Genomic DNA, 16,467 nt, shown 5'->3' on the forward strand with positions numbered 1-16,467 from the left:
TATTTGATTTGACGTCTTCCATGAGCACCAAGAAAGATTGGTTGGCACTTTCGAATGATTTATGTTGCCAACCTTCATGTTGATATTACAAGTCAGAGGGTGAATTCGTATTTTAGAAGGTATGATTAAACATTGTACATGTAATTGTTTGCCTTTGTATCATTGGTTTTTCAGACTTGTTTATGGCTTCAATTATTCCATGGCTTTATTTTTTTGTTTCACAGTCCAGGCTTATTTGATCATTTTCATTAATCAATGTCATGGAGGGCTTTGTGGATAATGTGAATTGTGCTCGAAAACGGATGTCGATACATGGGTTAAGAAATAAAATTCTTAATCAATCGAGAGGTTCCGCCAAGAAAGATCTCCAAAGTAGGAGGGACACAATTCAAGGTATTCTAGATTTTTTCTTGAGGTACTTCATATTGGAGCTATTGTTGAACATATTTTGTTTGCTGTAAGAGGAACTATTTTGTTTTGCAAGATTCTCTGCTAGTTAGTAATTTTAATAAGTAATTGTTGTAAGATTAACATTCACATATTTAAATTTTTTTTAGAACTCTTCTTATGATTAATTTTTACAAGCAGTATTTTCTTTGATGTCTTCCATGAGGACCAAGAAAGATCGGTTGGCACATTCGAATGATTTACTTTGGCAACCTTTCTGTTGATATTTCAAGTCAGATGGTGAATTCGTATTTTAGAAGGTATGATTAAACATTGTATATGTAACTCTTTGCATTTGTATCATTTTATGGGTTCAATTATTTCGTGGCTTTATATTTTTGTTTCACAGTCCAGGTTTACTTAATCATTTTCATTAAGCAAAGTCGTGGAAGGCTTTGTGGATAATGTGAATTGTGCTAGAAACGGATGTCGATACATGGGTTTAGAAATAAAATTCTTAATCAAGTGAGATGTTCCGCCAAAAAAGATCTCAATAGTAAGGGACCCAATTCAAGGTATTCTGGATTTTTTCTTTAGATACTTTATATTGGAGCTATTGTTGAACATTATCAACTTCTATAAATAAAGAAAACTTAAGATTTTTGTGTTGTATTAGAAATTTCTTCCTGTCTTTTGAAGTTTGCCAACATTTGCAACTTCTTTCATTAATTATCGTATCATTAATGTGGACTACACCAAAAATACGAGAACATGATTTCTCTTACTTGATGTGACATGCATGATATGTCATTTTAATGTAATTTCCAATTGATAGCATCATCCTCTATAATTCTAATTTTACGTGTGAGTTCTTAGTTTATTGATATTATCAACTTGCGTCACTGACCTCGAGATTTTAAATTTTGAAGCGAAGCCGGAAATCAACCTTTTTGAGAAGCTTGGCACAGGCCTTGACGAGAAGGTTAGCTGCTAAGTTTGATGGTTTGATCACGAAGAGATTGAGCGGGACAGAAGTTTCTCTAATTTTGGAGATATGTGAAGATAAGTGATCTATCTCTTCATATTTTTATCGTCTCTAGAATTGGTGGAGAAGGAAAGTTATATAGTAAACATCCTAAAACTAAGTTACCTAAAAATTGACGTGAGATCTTGGTTTTTGCAAAATAGTTCTTCTAACAGTTTCCATCCCCGAGAGATTTTTGTGTTGTAAGAGGATATATTTTGTTTTGCAAGATTTTCTGCTAGTTAGTAATTTTAATAAGTAATTGTTGTAAGATTAACATTCACATATTTAAATTGTTTTTAGAACTCTTCTTATGATTAATTTTTACAAGCAGTATTTGCTTTGATGTTTTCCATGAGGACCAAGAATGATTGGTTGGCACTATCGAATGATTTACGATGGCAACCTTCCTGTTGATATTACCAGTCAGAGAGTGAATTCATATTTTAGAAGGTATGATTAAACATTGTACATGTAACTGTTTGCCTCTGTATTATTGGTTTTTAAGACTTGTTTATGAGTTCAATTATTCTGTTGCTTTATTATTATTTTTTTTACAGTCCAGGTTTACTTGATCATTTTCATTAAACAATGTCGTGGAGGGCTTTGTGGATAATGTGAATTGTGCTCGAAAACGGATGTCGATACATGGGTTAAGAAATAAAATTCTTAATCAAGTGAGAGGTTCCACCAAGAAAGATCTCAAAAGTAAGACGGACACAATTCAAGGTATTCTTGATTTTTTGTTGAGATAGTTTATATTGGAGCTATTGTTGAACATTATCAACTTCTATAAATAAAAAAAAACTTAAGATTTTTATGTTGTATTAGAAATTTCTTCCTGTCTTTTAAAATTTACCAACATCTAGCTACTTCTTTCTTTGATTATCGTATCATTAATGTGGACTACACTAAAAATACGAGAACATGATTTCTCTTACTTGATGTGACATGCATGGTCTGTCATTTTAATGTAATTTCCAATTGATAGCATCATCCTCTATGATTCTAATTTTACGTGGCAGTTCTTAGTTTATTGGTATTATCAACTTGCATCACTGACCTCGAGCTTTTAAATTTTGAAGTTAAGCCGGAAATCAACCTTTTTGAGAAGCTTGGCACAGGCCTTGACGAGAAGATTACCTGCTAAGTTTGATGGTTTGATCACGAAGAGATTGAGCGAGACGGAAGTTTCTCTAATTTTGGAGATATATGAAGATGAGTGATCTATCTCTTCCTTATTTTTATCGTCTCTAGAATTGGTGGAGAAGGAAAGTTAGATAGTAAACATCCTAAGACAAGTTACCTAAAATTTGACGCGGGATCTTGGTTTTGCAAAATAGTTCTTCTAACAGTTTCCATCCCGAGAGATTTTTTTGCTGTAAGAGGAAATATTTTTTTTTCAAAGATTCTCTGCTAGTTAGTAATTTTAATAAGTAATTGTTGTAAGATTAACATTCACATAATTTTAAATTTTTTTAGAACTCTTCTTATGATTAATTTTTACAAGCAGTATTTGCTTTGATGTTTTCCATGATAACCAAGAATGATTGGTTGGCACTATCGAATGATTTACGTTGGCAACCTTCCTGTTGATATTACAAGTCAGAGGGTGAATTCGTATTTTAGAAGGTATGATTAAACATTGTACATGTAACTGATTGCCTTTGTATCATTGGTTTTTCAGACTTGTTTATGGGTTCAATTATTCCTTGGCTTTATATTTTTGTTTCACAGTCCAGGTTTACTTGATCATTTTCATTAAGCAAAGTCGTGGAGGGCTTTGTGGATAATGTGAATTATGCTCGAAAACGGATGTCGATACATGGGTTAAGAAATAAAATTTTTGATCAAGTGAGTTTTCTGACAAGAAGGTTACCTGCTAAGTTTGATGGTTTGATCACGAAGAGATGGAGCGAGACAGAAGTTTTTCTAATCTTGGAGATATATGAAGATAAAGGATCTATTTCTTCCTTTTTTTATCGTCTCTAGAATTGGTGAAGAAGGAAAGTTAGATAGTAAACATCCTAAGACCAAGTTACCTAAAATTTGAGGTGAGATCTTGGTTTTTGCAAAATAGTTCTTCTAACAGTTTCCATCCCCGAGAGATTTTTGTGCTGTAAGAGGAACTATTTTGTTTTGCAAGATTCTCTGCTAGTTAGTAATTTTAATAAGTAATTGTTGTAAGATTAACATTCACATATTTAAATTATTTTTAGAACTCTTCTTATGATTAATTTTTACAAGCTGTATTTGCTTTGATTCTTTCCATGAGGACCAAGAATGATTGGTTGGCACTATCGAATTATTTACGTTGGCAACCTTCCTGTGGATATTACAAGTCAGAGGGTAAATTCGTATTTTAAGAGGTATGATTAAACATTGTACATGTAACTGTTTGCCTTTGTATCATTGGTTTTTCAGACTTGTTTATGGGTTCAATTATTCCATGGCTTCATTTTATTGTTTCACAGTCCAGGCTTATTTGATCATTTTCATTAACCAATGTCATGGAGGGCTTTGTGGATAATGTGAATTGTGCTCGAGAACGGATGTTGATACATGGGTTAAGAAATAAAATTCTTAATCAAGTGAGGGGTTCTGCCAAGAAAGGTCTCAAAAGTAAAAGGGACACAATTCAAGGTATTCTGGATTTTTTCTTGAGGTACTTCATATTGGAGCTATTGTTGAACATTACGATTTGAAAACTTGTCAACTTCTATAAATAAAGAAAACTTAAGATTTTTGTATTGTATTAGAAATTTCTTCATGTGTTTTAAAACTTATCTACATCTAGCAACTTCTTTCATTGATTATCATATCATTTATGTGTACTACACCAAAAATACGAGAACATGATTTCTCTTACTTGATGTGACATGCATGATCTTTCATTTTAACGTAATTTTCAATTGATAGCATCATCCTCTATGATTCTAATTTTACGTGGCAGTTCTTAGTTTATTGGTATTATCAACTTGCATCACTGACCTCGAGATTTTAAATTTTGAAGTTAAGCCGGAAATCAACCTTTTTGAGAAGCTAGGCACAAGCCTTGACGAGAAGGTTACCTTCTAAGTTTGATGGTTTGATCACGAAGAGATTGAGCGTGACAGAAGTTTCTCTAATTTTGGAGATATATGAAGATAAGTGATCTATATCTTCCTTATTTTTATCGTCTCTAGAATTGGTGGAGATGGAAAGTTAGATAGTATACATCCTAAGACCAAGTTACCTAAAATTTGAGGGGAGATCTTGGTTTTTGCAAAATAGTTCTTCTAACAGTTTCCATCCCCGAGGGATTTTTTTGCTGTAAGAGGAACTATTTTGTTTTGCAATTTTCTCTGCTAGTTAGCAATTTCAATAAGTAATTGTTATAAGATTAACATTCACATATTTAAATTTTTTCTAGAACTCTTCTTATGATTAATTTTTACAAGCAGTATTTGCTTTGATGTCTTCCGTGAGGACCAAGAAAGATCGGTTGGCACATTCGAATGATTTACTTTGGCAACCTTTCTGTTGATATTTCAAGTCAGAGGGTGAATTCGTATTTTAGAAGGTATGATTAAACATTGTACATGTAGCTCTTTGCATTTGTATCATTTTTTGTGTTCAATTATTTCGTGGCTTTATATTTTTGTTTCACAGTCCAGGTTTACTTCATCATTTTCATTAAGCAAAGTCGTGGAAGGCTTTGTGGATAATGTGAATTGTGCTAGAAACGGATGTCGATACATGGGTTAAGAAATAAAATTCTTAATCAAGTGAGAGGTTCCGCCAAAAAAGATCTCAATACTAAAAGGGACCCAATTCTAGGTATTCTGGATTTTTTCTTTAGATACTTCATATTGGAGCTATTGTTGAACATTATCAACTTCTATAAATAAAGAAAACTTAAGATTTTTGTGTTGTATTAGAAATTTCTTCCTGTCTTTTAAAGCTTATCAACATTTTGCAACTTCTTTCATTAATTATCGTATCATTAATGTGGACTACACCAAAAATACGAGAACATGATTTCTCTTACTTGATGTGACAGGCATGATATGTCATTTTAATGTAATTTCCAATTGATAGCATCATCCTCTATGATTCTAATTTTACGTGGCAGTTCTTAGTTTATTGGTATTATCAACTTGCATCACTGACCTCGAGCTTTTAGATTTTGAAGTTAAGCCGGAAATCAACCTTTTGATAAGCTTGGCACAGGCCTTGACGAGAAGGTTAGCTGCTAAGTTTGATGGTTTGATCACGAAGAGATTGAGCGAGATAAAAGTTTCTCTAATTTTGGAGATATATGAAGATAAGTGATCTATCTCTTCCTAATTTTTATCGTCTCTAGAATTGGTGGAGAAGGAAAGTTGGATAGTAAACATCCTAAGACCAAGTTACCTAAAATTTGACGCGAGTTCTTGGTTTTTGAAAAATAGTTCTTCTAATAGTTTCCATCCCGGAGGGATTTTTTTGCTGTAAGAGGAACTATTTTGTTTTGCAAGATTCTATGCTAGTTAGTAATTTTAATAAGTAATTGTTGTAACATTAACATTAACATATTTAATTTTTTTTAGAACTCTTATGATTAATTTATTAAAGCAGTATTTTCTTTGATTTTTTCCATGAGGACCGAGAATGATTGTTTGCCACTATCAAATGATTTACGTTGGCAACCTTCCTGTTGATATTACAAGTGAGAAGGTGAAATCGTATTTTAAAAGGTATGATTAAACATTGTACATGTAACTGTTTGCCTTTGTATCATTGGTTTTTCAGATTGTTTATGAGTACAATTATTCTGTGGCTTTATATTTTTGTTTCACAGTCCAGGTTTACTTGATCATTTTCATTAAGCAAAGTCGTGGAGGGCTTTGTGGATAATGTGAATCGTGCTCGAAAACGGATGTCGATACTTGGGTTAAGAAATAAAATTCTTAATCAAGCGAGAGGTTCTGACAAGAAAGATCTCAAAATTAAGAGGGACACAATTCAAGGTATTCTGGATTTTTTCTTGAGATACTTCATATTGGAGCTATTGTTGAACATTATCAACTTCTATAAATAAAGAAAACTTAAGATTTTTGTGTTGTATTAGAAATTTCTTCCTATCTTTTAAAACTTATCATCATCTTGCAACTTCTTTCATTAATTATCGTATCATTAATGTGGACTACAGCAAAAATACGAGAACATGATTTCTCTTACTTGATGTGACAAGCATGATATGTCATTTTAATGTAATTTCCAATTGATAGCATCATCCTATATTATACTAAAATTATGTGAAAGTTCTTAGTTTATTGGTATTATCAACTGACCTCGAGATGTTAAATTTTGAAGCTAAGCCGAAAATCAACCTTTTTGAGAAGCTTCACACAGGCCTTGACGAGAAGGTTACTTGCTAAGTTTGATGGTTTGATCATGTAGAGATTGAGCGAGACAGAAGTTTCTCTAATTTTGGAGATATATGAAGATAAGTGATCTATCTCTTCCTTATTTTTATCGTCTCTTGAATTGGTGGAGAAGGAAAGTTGGATAGTAAACATCCTAAGACCAAGTTACCTAAAACTTGAGGTGAGATCTTGGTTTTTGCAAAATAGTTCTTCTAACAGTTTCCATCCCCGAGGGATTTTTTTGCTGTAAGAGGATCTATTTTTTTTTTCAAGACTCTCTGCTAGTTAGTAATTTGAAAAAGTAGTTGTTGTAAGATTAACATTCATATATTTTAATTATTTTTTAAACTCTTCTTATGATTAATTTTTACCTACAGTATTTGATTTGATGTCTTCCATGAGGGCCAAGAATGATTGGTTGCCACTATCGAATGATTTACGTTGGCAACCTTTCTGTTGATATTACAAGTCAGAGGGTGAATTCGTATTTTAGAAGGTATGATTAAACATTGTACATGTAACTGATTGCCTTTGTATCATTGGTTTTTCAGACTTGTTTATGGGTTCAATTATTCCTTGGCTTTATATTTTTCTTTCACAGTCCAGGTTTACTTGATCATTTTCAATAAGCAAAGTCGTGGAGGGCTTTGTGGATTATGTGAATTATGCTCGAAAACGGATGTCGATACATGGGTTAAGAATTAAAATTCTTAATCAAGCGAGAGGTTCTGACAAGAAAGATCTCAACAGTAAGAGGGACACAATTCAAGGTATTATGGATTTTTTGTTGAGATACTTCATATTGGAGATATTGTTGAACATTATCAACTTCTATAAATTAAAAAAACCTAAGATTTTTGTGTTATATTAGAAATTTCTTCCTGTGTTTTAAAACTTAACAACATCTAGCAACTTCTATCATTGATTATCGTATCATTAATGTGGACTACACTAAAAATACGAGAACATGATTTCTCTTACATGATGTGACATGCATGATCTGTCATTTTAATGTAATTTCCAATTGATAGCATCATCCTCTATGATTCTAATTTTACGTGGCAGTTCTTAGTTTATTGGTATTATCAACTTGCATCACTGACCTCGAGCTTTTAAATTTTGAAGTTAAGCCGGAAATCAACCTTTTTGAGAAGCTTGGCACAGGCCTTGACGAGAAGATTACATGCTAAGTTTGATGGTTTGATCACGAAGAGATTGAGCGAGACAGAAGTTTCTCTAATTTTGGAGATATATGAAGATAAGTGATCTATCTCTTCCTTATTTTTATCGTCTCTAGAATTGGTGGAGAAGGAAAGTTGGATAGTAAACATCCTAAGACCAAGTTACCTAAAACTTGAGGTGAGATCTTGGTTTTTGCAAAATAGTTCTTCTAACAGTTTCCATCCCCGAGGGATTTTTTTGCTGTAGGAGGATCTATTTTTTTTTTCAAGACTCTCTGCTAGTTAGTAATTTGAAAAAGTAGTTGTTGTAAGATTAACATTCATATATTTTAATTATTTTTTAAACTCTTCTTAAGATTAATTTTTACCTACAGTATTTGATTTGATGTCTTCCATGAGGGCCAAGAATGATTGGTTGCCACTATCGAATGATTTACGTTGGCAACCTTTCTGTTGATATTACAAGTCAGAGGGTGAATTCGTATTTTAGAAGGTATGATTAAACATTGTACATGTAACTGATTGCCTTTGTATCATTGGTTTTTCAGATTTGTTTATGGGTTCAATTATTCCATGGCTTTATTTTTTTGTTTCACAGTCCAGGCTTATTTGATCATTTTCATTAATCAATGTCATGGAGGGCTTTGTGGATAATGTGAATTGTGCTCGAAAACGGATGTCGATACATGGGTTAAGAATTAAAATTCTTAATCAAGCGAGAGGTTCTGACAAGAAAGATCTCAACAGTAAGAGGGACACAATTCAAGGTATTATGGATTTTTTGTTGAGATACTTCATATTGGAGATATTGTTGAACATTATCAACTTCTATAAATTAAAAAAACCTCAGATTTTTGTGTTATATTAGAAATTTTTCCTGTGTTTTAAAACTTAACAACATCTAGCAACTTCTTTCATTGATTATCGTATCATTAATGTGGACTACACTAAAAATACGAGAACATGATTTCTCTTACATGATGTGACATGCATGATCTGTCATTTTAATGTAATTTCCAATTGATAGCATCATCCTCTATGATTCTAATTTTACGTGGCAGTTCTTAGTTTATTGGTATTATCAACTTGCATCACTGACCTCGAGCTTTTAAATTTTGAAGTTAAGCCGGAAATCAACCTTTTTGAGAAGCTTGGCACAGGCCTTGACGAGAAGATTACATGCTAAGTTTGATGGTTTGATCACGAGGAGATTGAGCGAGACAGAAGTTTCTCTAATTTTGGAGATATATGAAGATAAGTGATCTATCTCTTCCTTATTTTTATCGTCTCTAGAATTGGTGGAGAAGGAAAGTTGGATAGTAAACATCCTAAGACCAAGTTACCTAAAACTTGAGGTGAGATCTTGGTTTTTGCAAAATAGTTCTTCTAACAGTTTCCATCCCCGAGGGATTTTTTTGCTGTAAGAGGATCTATTTTTTTTTTCAAGACTCTCTGCTAGTTAGTAATTTGAAAAAGTAGTTGTTGTAAGATTAACATTCATATATTTTAATTATTTTTTAAACTCTTCTTATGATTAATTTTTACCTACAGTATTTGATTTGATGTCTTCCATGAGGACCAAGAATGATTGGTTGGAACTATCGAATGATTTACGTTGGCAACCTTCCTGTTGATATTACAAGTCAGAGGGCGAAGCCGTATTTTAGAAGGTATGTTTTAACATTGTACATGTAACTTTTTGCCTCAGTATCATTGTTATGCCCCCTTAAATTTGGTACACCTTGGTGGATCTGAGCCCACACCTTAACGAACCCTAGCCCTGCCAAGGGTCCAAGCCCACAATTCAAGCAGTGCCGGGGGTCCAATCCCACAGTCCCTAGCCCTAACTATTCCTAACCTATCAGAAAACCGAGACCACCAATGGGCTGGGAAATCCGAACCCACCAGTGTGTTGGGAGCTCAGAGCCCTGTCGTAACTAAATGATATGAAGATATTCTCAGATAAGGGACTTGACGGATGCGGGATTTGGGTCAATCTAATCAGGATAGGGCAAAGAGTTCCAGATGCGTAGAGATGGAGTTCTAATGTTTGAAATCCCTTGTCGCGGGATGGACTCTTATCTCAGCAGGAGTCCTATTCCCATAAGGTAACCAATCTTTTCCCTCTGTAAATACCAGGTATTGGCCCATGATTTGATTTATTCACATTGTCTTGCTCACTTAACATTAATACATTTCAATCTTATGTTTGCTCTCCGGACTGACTTTAGAAACGGAGGGGTCACGCTGGAAAACTCTCCCGCGCCCCTTAATCCTGTTTTTGTCTGTGCAGAACCTAGAGATCCGACCCGACCCAATTTGCTGGGAAGATTTGAAGACCCGCTCTCCAGACCGAACCCGATATAAAATTTTGGTATCATCAATTGATGTCGTCTGTGGGAAATTGAAGGAAAAGAGATAAGATGGTGAATACTGAAGACATTGCCCATGGAAGCGAGGAAAACATAAATCATAATGGTAACCAGAGTTCCGCTGTGGCCGAGCTAACAACAAGTGTTGGCCTGGAGCGAATCAGGAAACACAACTCGCCGAGATGAAGAAGCTGATAGACGAGGTTGAGCAATTGAAGGACAAACGGAATGGGAATCTCGTTCCCCCAACTCGAACCATACCATTTCTGTTGAGATACTAGCCAAGAACTCACTAAAAACTTCAAATTGCTGACGGGAAGGGAGACCTCGAAGACCATCTGGCGCGGTTCGAAAACGCCGCGCTCTTGGTACACCTTGGCGGATCCGAGCCCACTCCTTAACGGACCCTAGCGCTGCCAAGGGTCCAAGCCCACAATCCAAGCACTGCCAGGGGTCCAAGCCCACAGTCTCTAGCCCTAACAATACCTAACCTATTAGAAATCTGAGCCCACCAATGGGCTGGGAAATCCGAGCCCACCAGGGGGTTGGGAGCTCAAATCCCTGACGTAACTAAATGATATGAAGATATTCTCAGAGAAGGGACTTGACGGATGCGGGATTTGGGTCAATCTAATCAGGATAGGGCAAAGAGTTCCAGATGCGTAGAGATGGAGTTCTAATGTTTGAAATCCCTTGTCGCGGGAAGGACTTTTATCTCAGCAGGAGTCCTATTCCTATAAGGTAACCAATATCGTCCCTCTATAAATACCAGGTATTGGCCCATGATTTGATTTATTCACATTGTCTTGCTCATTTAGCATTAATACATTTCACTCTTATGTTTGCTCTCCGGACTGATTTTAGAAACGGAGGGGTCACGCTGGAAAACTCTCCCGTGCCCCTTAATCTTGTTTTTGTCTGTGCAGTACCTAGAGATCCGACCCGACCCAATCAGCTGGGAAGATTTGAAGACCCGTTATCCAGACCGAACCCGATATGAAATTTTGGTATCATCAATTCATGACGTCTGTGGGAAATTGAAGGAAAGGAGATAAGATGTTGAGTACTGAAGACATTGCCATGGAAGCGAAGAAAACATAAATCATAATGGTAACCAGAGTTTCGCTGTGGCCGAGCTGACAACAAGTGTTGGCCCGGAGCGAATCAGGAAACACAACTCGCCGAGATGAAGAAGCTGATAGAGGAGGTTGAGCAATTGAAGGACAAATGGAATGGGAATTTCCTTCCCCCAACTCGAGCAATACCAATTCTGTTGAGATACTAGCCCAAGAACTCACTAAAAACTTCAAATTCCCGAATATCGCAGAATACGACAGAAAGGGAGACCTCGAAGACCATCTGGCGCGGTTAGAAAACGCCGTGGTCGGTGCAGCAGTGGTTTAATCTGCTTCGGCCCGGGGACATCAAAATGTTCCAGGACTTCGTCCGAACTTTTCTCCATCAATTCGCCAATAGCAAAAAACATCCCATCACTTCTCTCAGTCTCTTTGCTATGAAACAGCAGGAACACAAAATCTTGCGAGCATGTATGCGAAGGTTCAGCGCCGTGATCATTGAAATACCCTCTGCCATGTCGGACCTATTGATCAGCGCGTTCATCCAAGCACTCACCACGGAGGATTTTCTCAAATCACTGACTAAAAAGCCGGTGAATACTTATGATGAACTTCTAGCCTGGGTAGAAAATTATGTCAATCTAGAAGAAGTCCAGCTTGCCCGGGCCCATCAACGGAGGGAGCCGCCCAACAGCCCCAAGAAGCCCAAGCTAGTGAACTCTGCTCCCTGTCCTGATCGACCAGCTCGTTTGGAGCCTCTGGGCCAGTTCGTCGCATACACCCCGATCAAGGTTAGTAAGCTCAGAGCCCTCCAAATACGTGAGATTGGACAAGAACGTGCTCGGATTATGGGGTATGGCTCAGACAATGATAACCTCCAGGCCATGGATTCAGATCTCGTGGAAGAAAAAAGGGAAAAGGCCAGAGTAATCAAAATCTTTTGAGTATAATTTTGAACTCTTTATGACGTCTAGTTCGTAAAACCATCACCCCATTAGCGAACTCCCCACATTCATCTGTGAAGTATCTTTGTCAAAAAAATTTTTGAACTGTGATTTATTTAGATCCTTCAGCAATAATACCTCTCAGATATTCTTTTTACCGCAATATTCCTATGTACTTCACTTGCTTGTTCATGCGGAATTGTTTATCATTTCTCATCTTCCTTTTGTGATGAGATATTTATTGGTTGAGGGTTAGTGGTCATGAAGGTAAAAAACGATCTTCAACGTCATCTTCATTATGTGAATTTTCTTGTGGTTTGAGAAAATATTTTTTGAGATGCCCATCTGTAGTATGTGACTTCATAGTTCATAATTTATGTTTATTTTCTATTTGTTGGTCTTAACTTGGTTATGTGTGATTAAATATTATTTGTTTTCTGAATTGCGCACTTAATATCATTATTTTGTCGTTACATAATCTTCACCTGCAGCATGGTCGCATGTTGGACATTGAGTTTATGATCCTCGTCCCTGTTATTGCTTTGTCGATTTATTTATCACACTAATGCATTGTTGTTTTCCATGATACGATAAAATTTTACATTGTAATGCATTGATGTTGCTGAAATCCGGGATGGTAGCTGGGAGCTCAGATCTTCGCTTGGGGAGCTCGGATCAGACCTTTGAAATATGGAAGCACAAACAAGAGTCACAGGGGTTTTCTCCCGACCTCAGCTCAGGAGCTCTGATTACGTCAGACCTCACATCGCCTTGGTTACGCCAAGCTTATAAGAGTTTTCACCCGAACTTAGCTCAGGAGCTCTGATCACGCTTGAACTCACATGGCCTTGGTCACGCCAGGCTTATATGGATTTTCACCTGACCTCAGCTCAGGAGCAATGATTACGTCAGACCTCAAATCGCCTTGATCACGCCAGGATTATAAGGGTTTTCACCCGACCTCGGCTCAGAAGCTTTGATAACGTCAGAGCTTAAATCATCTTGGTTACGCTAAGCTTATAAAAGTTTGCACCCGACCTCGGCTCAGGAGCTCTGATTACGTCAGAGCTCACATCGCCTCGGTTATGCTAGACTTATATTGGTTTTCACCCGAATTCAGCTCAAGAGCTCTGATCAAGCCAGAGCTCACATCGCCTTGGTCACGCTAGGCATAGAGGGGTTTTCACCCTAATTCAGCTAAGGACCTCTGACTACGTCATACCTCACATCGCCTTGGTTACGTCAAGCTTATAAGGGTTTTCACCCGACCTCAGTTCAAGAGCTTTGATTACTTCAGAGCTCACATCATCTTGGTTACGCCAAGCTTATAAGGGTCCTCTCAGTTGACCTCATTTAATGAGCTTTGATTACGTCAGAGCTCACCTCGTCTCGGCTATGCCAGGCTTATATAAGGTTCACCCGACCTAAGCTCAGCCGAACCTTTACATTATTATTTACCAACTGTTGGGCCGAGCTCCCAGATCCCGACCGACCTCTCTCAGTGTGACCTCCTCGCGTTATTAATCATTAAGTGTTGGGCGAAGCTCCCAGAGCCGGCCAACCTTTCTCAGTATGACCTCATCGGATTATTTTTCATTAAGTGTTGGGCCGAGCTCCAAGAGCCCGGCCGAGCTCCAAGAGCCCGGCCGACCTCTCTCGGTATGACCTCCTCGCGTTATTATTCATTAAATGTTGGGCGCGGACCTCTCTCAGTATAACCTCCTCGGGTTATTATTCATTAAGTGTTGGGCCGAGCTCCCAGAGACCGGCATACCTATCTCAGTATGACCTCCTCGGGTTATTATTCATTAAGTGTTGGGCCGAGCTCCCAGAGTCTTGCATAATCAAGGCGATATGAGAGGTATGTCGTAATCAGAACTCATGAGCTGAGGTCGGGTGAAAACCCTTGTAAGCTTGGCATGATCAAGGCGATTTGAGGTCTGACGTAATCAGAGCTCTTGAGCCGAGGTCGGGTGAAAACCCTTATAAGCCTAGCGTAACAAAGGCGATATGAGATCTGACGTAATCAGAGGTCTTGAGCTGAGGTCGGGTGAAAACCCTTGTAAGCCTGGCGTAACCAAGGCGATGTGAGATCTAACGTAATCAGAGCTCCCCAAGTGAAGATTCTACCTCCCAGCTACCATCCCGGATTTCAGCAACATCTTGCATGATTCAAACGTAACATATGCCCTCATGTTGTCATGTTTTTATTTAGTTTTGTGTAACTTAAGTACTTAACAATATAATTTGTTGTCGGACAGATTTTGTCTTATCTATTTTTGTAGTTTGAGAATACTCGAGATGCAGAAGATGCTATCAGGAGATGAGATGGCTATCACTTTGATGGTTTTCGTTCAAGGGTGAATTTAGCCAACTAGAGCTCGATGTGCTTTCTTTTGACTTTTTTTTCGGTTGTCCGAATGTTCGGATCATCCCCATGTTTTTAACCTAAAGGTGTTTTACCACTCAATTTAGGTTGAGCTTCAACATGATGGTAGAGGTCCACCATCTTCAAGTGATCGTCGTGGTGGTTATCGTGGGGGCAATGGTGGTGGAAGTTGATATGGAGTTTTCCTGTCTTTAAGAGTACCGAGGTCACTGGCGGAGCCAGCTCAGGCCCAGTGTGGGCTTGTGCCTACACTGGGCCAAATTTTTTTTTTATATGTTTATATATAAATATATATATATATATATATATATATATATATATATATTTATTTATGTCTAAATTTTTAATTTGTGTAAGTTATTATTATATGTTTAGCTGTCTATACTGATCCAATTTTTTTTTAATATTTTGTAAACCCAAATTTTAGACTCCATTTTTTACATGTTATTAGTATCCAAGTATATACTCTATAGCCTCCTTAATGTGTTTTCTCTTCTCGAGACATGAACGTCATATACTTTGATTAACAATCATTCAAATTCATTTTAATTATTGCTTTCATCTTTCATAATCTCTAAAAAATCCAAAATGTTACCAAATTTTAGGTTCGTTTTTTCGTTCAATGTTTGTCGATCATTCAATTGTTTTCAATGCTACTAGCTGTACGTAATTTGTGTTCAAACTTTATGACACATTATTTTTAGATGTCGATTAATCATTGTTTTTTTTTCTTTATTAATTATAATATATTGTTGCCTACACTGAACCAAGATCCTGGCTCCGCCCCTGACCGAGGTGCTGCCCAGATATATTTGAAAGTGCTTTTGGGCTTGGCCGCATTTTAATGTTTGTTTTCTGTTGTGTAATTTTATCTGCTCCTTACGTATAGTTGTGATTTTATACTGAAGTTATTATCCTGAGACTTCTTTCTTTGGACTCCCGACAAGATTTGAAGGTCAACTTTTTCACATTTGTTATCTGAATCAGAAGCAACTCCTGAGCTTTTCTACGGCATTGAAAACTTCTATTCAAACATTACGGCTCGATTTCAGATTCTCTGCTCACGGGATTCGGTAGAGGATACAAATCAGCAGTAAAATTAGTGGAAAAAGAGTTCATGAGAATGGGGATCTTGGAGAGTTTAAAAGAGTTTCTTAGCCTGAGAAGGAAAATGGAGAATTGGGCAAATGAGTGGCCTTGTTCAAAAGGGTTTAGGCCAATTCCTCTGAGTTCTTGCAATGTGACTCAAGCTAAGTTTTTGGTGAGTTTGTTCAAGGCTTCTGTTTGGGTTACAAAAACTCAAAGAAACTTAAATTTTGAATATATTATATAAAGTAATGAACATTGCAAATTTGACAATTGTTACTTTGCGATATAAATTTCGTACTCCAATAACTCAAGAAGCCAAAATCTCAAAAACTATGATGCAATTTCTCGAAGTTTCTGTATTACATATCCAAGTTATGTATTTGGCAAATCTAAAATTTGTGTATTTATTTAATTTATTTGCAGGCGGTTGCTAATAATTTTGAAAGATTGATGTTTATATTTTATAGTAGGTCTCTTGTGAGACGGTCTCACGAATCTTTATCTGTTGACCACGATAAAAAGTATTAATTTTAGCATAAAAATTAATATTTTTTTATGGATGATCCAAATAAAATATCTGTCTCACAAAATACGACTCGTGATACCGTCTCACAT

General features: G+C 36.5%; 2 long non-coding RNA genes across 5 annotated transcripts; both read left to right on the plus strand.

The window, feature by feature from the left end:
* The first annotated feature begins 510 nt into the window (after positions 1-510).
* On the plus strand, positions 511-2,137 carry LOC140822241 (uncharacterized). Of its 2 annotated transcripts, none has more exons than XR_012115914.1 (4): positions 511-707; positions 797-962; positions 1,317-1,864; positions 1,972-2,137. It is a non-coding gene; the product is annotated as an uncharacterized lncRNA (long non-coding RNA). The 2 variants fall into 2 exon arrangements; XR_012115915.1 differs by having other exon boundaries at positions 1,977-2,137.
* Positions 2,138-2,512: 375 nt separating this feature from the next.
* LOC140821685 (uncharacterized) lies at positions 2,513-8,469 on the plus strand. 3 transcript variants are annotated; one of them, XR_012115819.1, is made up of 5 exons: positions 2,513-3,043; positions 6,234-6,402; positions 6,749-7,297; positions 7,403-7,571; positions 7,927-8,469. It is a non-coding gene; the product is annotated as an uncharacterized lncRNA (long non-coding RNA). The 3 variants fall into 3 exon arrangements; XR_012115817.1 differs by lacking the exon at positions 2,513-3,043 and adding an exon at positions 5,684-6,129; XR_012115818.1 differs by lacking the exon at positions 2,513-3,043 and adding an exon at positions 5,684-6,129 and having other exon boundaries at positions 6,239-6,402.
* Positions 8,470-16,467: the final 7,998 nt, after the last annotated feature.

Source organism: Primulina eburnea, unplaced genomic scaffold (genome assembly GCF_022965805.1).
Source record: "Primulina eburnea isolate SZY01 unplaced genomic scaffold, ASM2296580v1 ctg739_ERROPOS11973397, whole genome shotgun sequence".
In the NCBI taxonomy this organism is placed as follows: domain Eukaryota; kingdom Viridiplantae; phylum Streptophyta; class Magnoliopsida; order Lamiales; family Gesneriaceae; genus Primulina; species Primulina eburnea.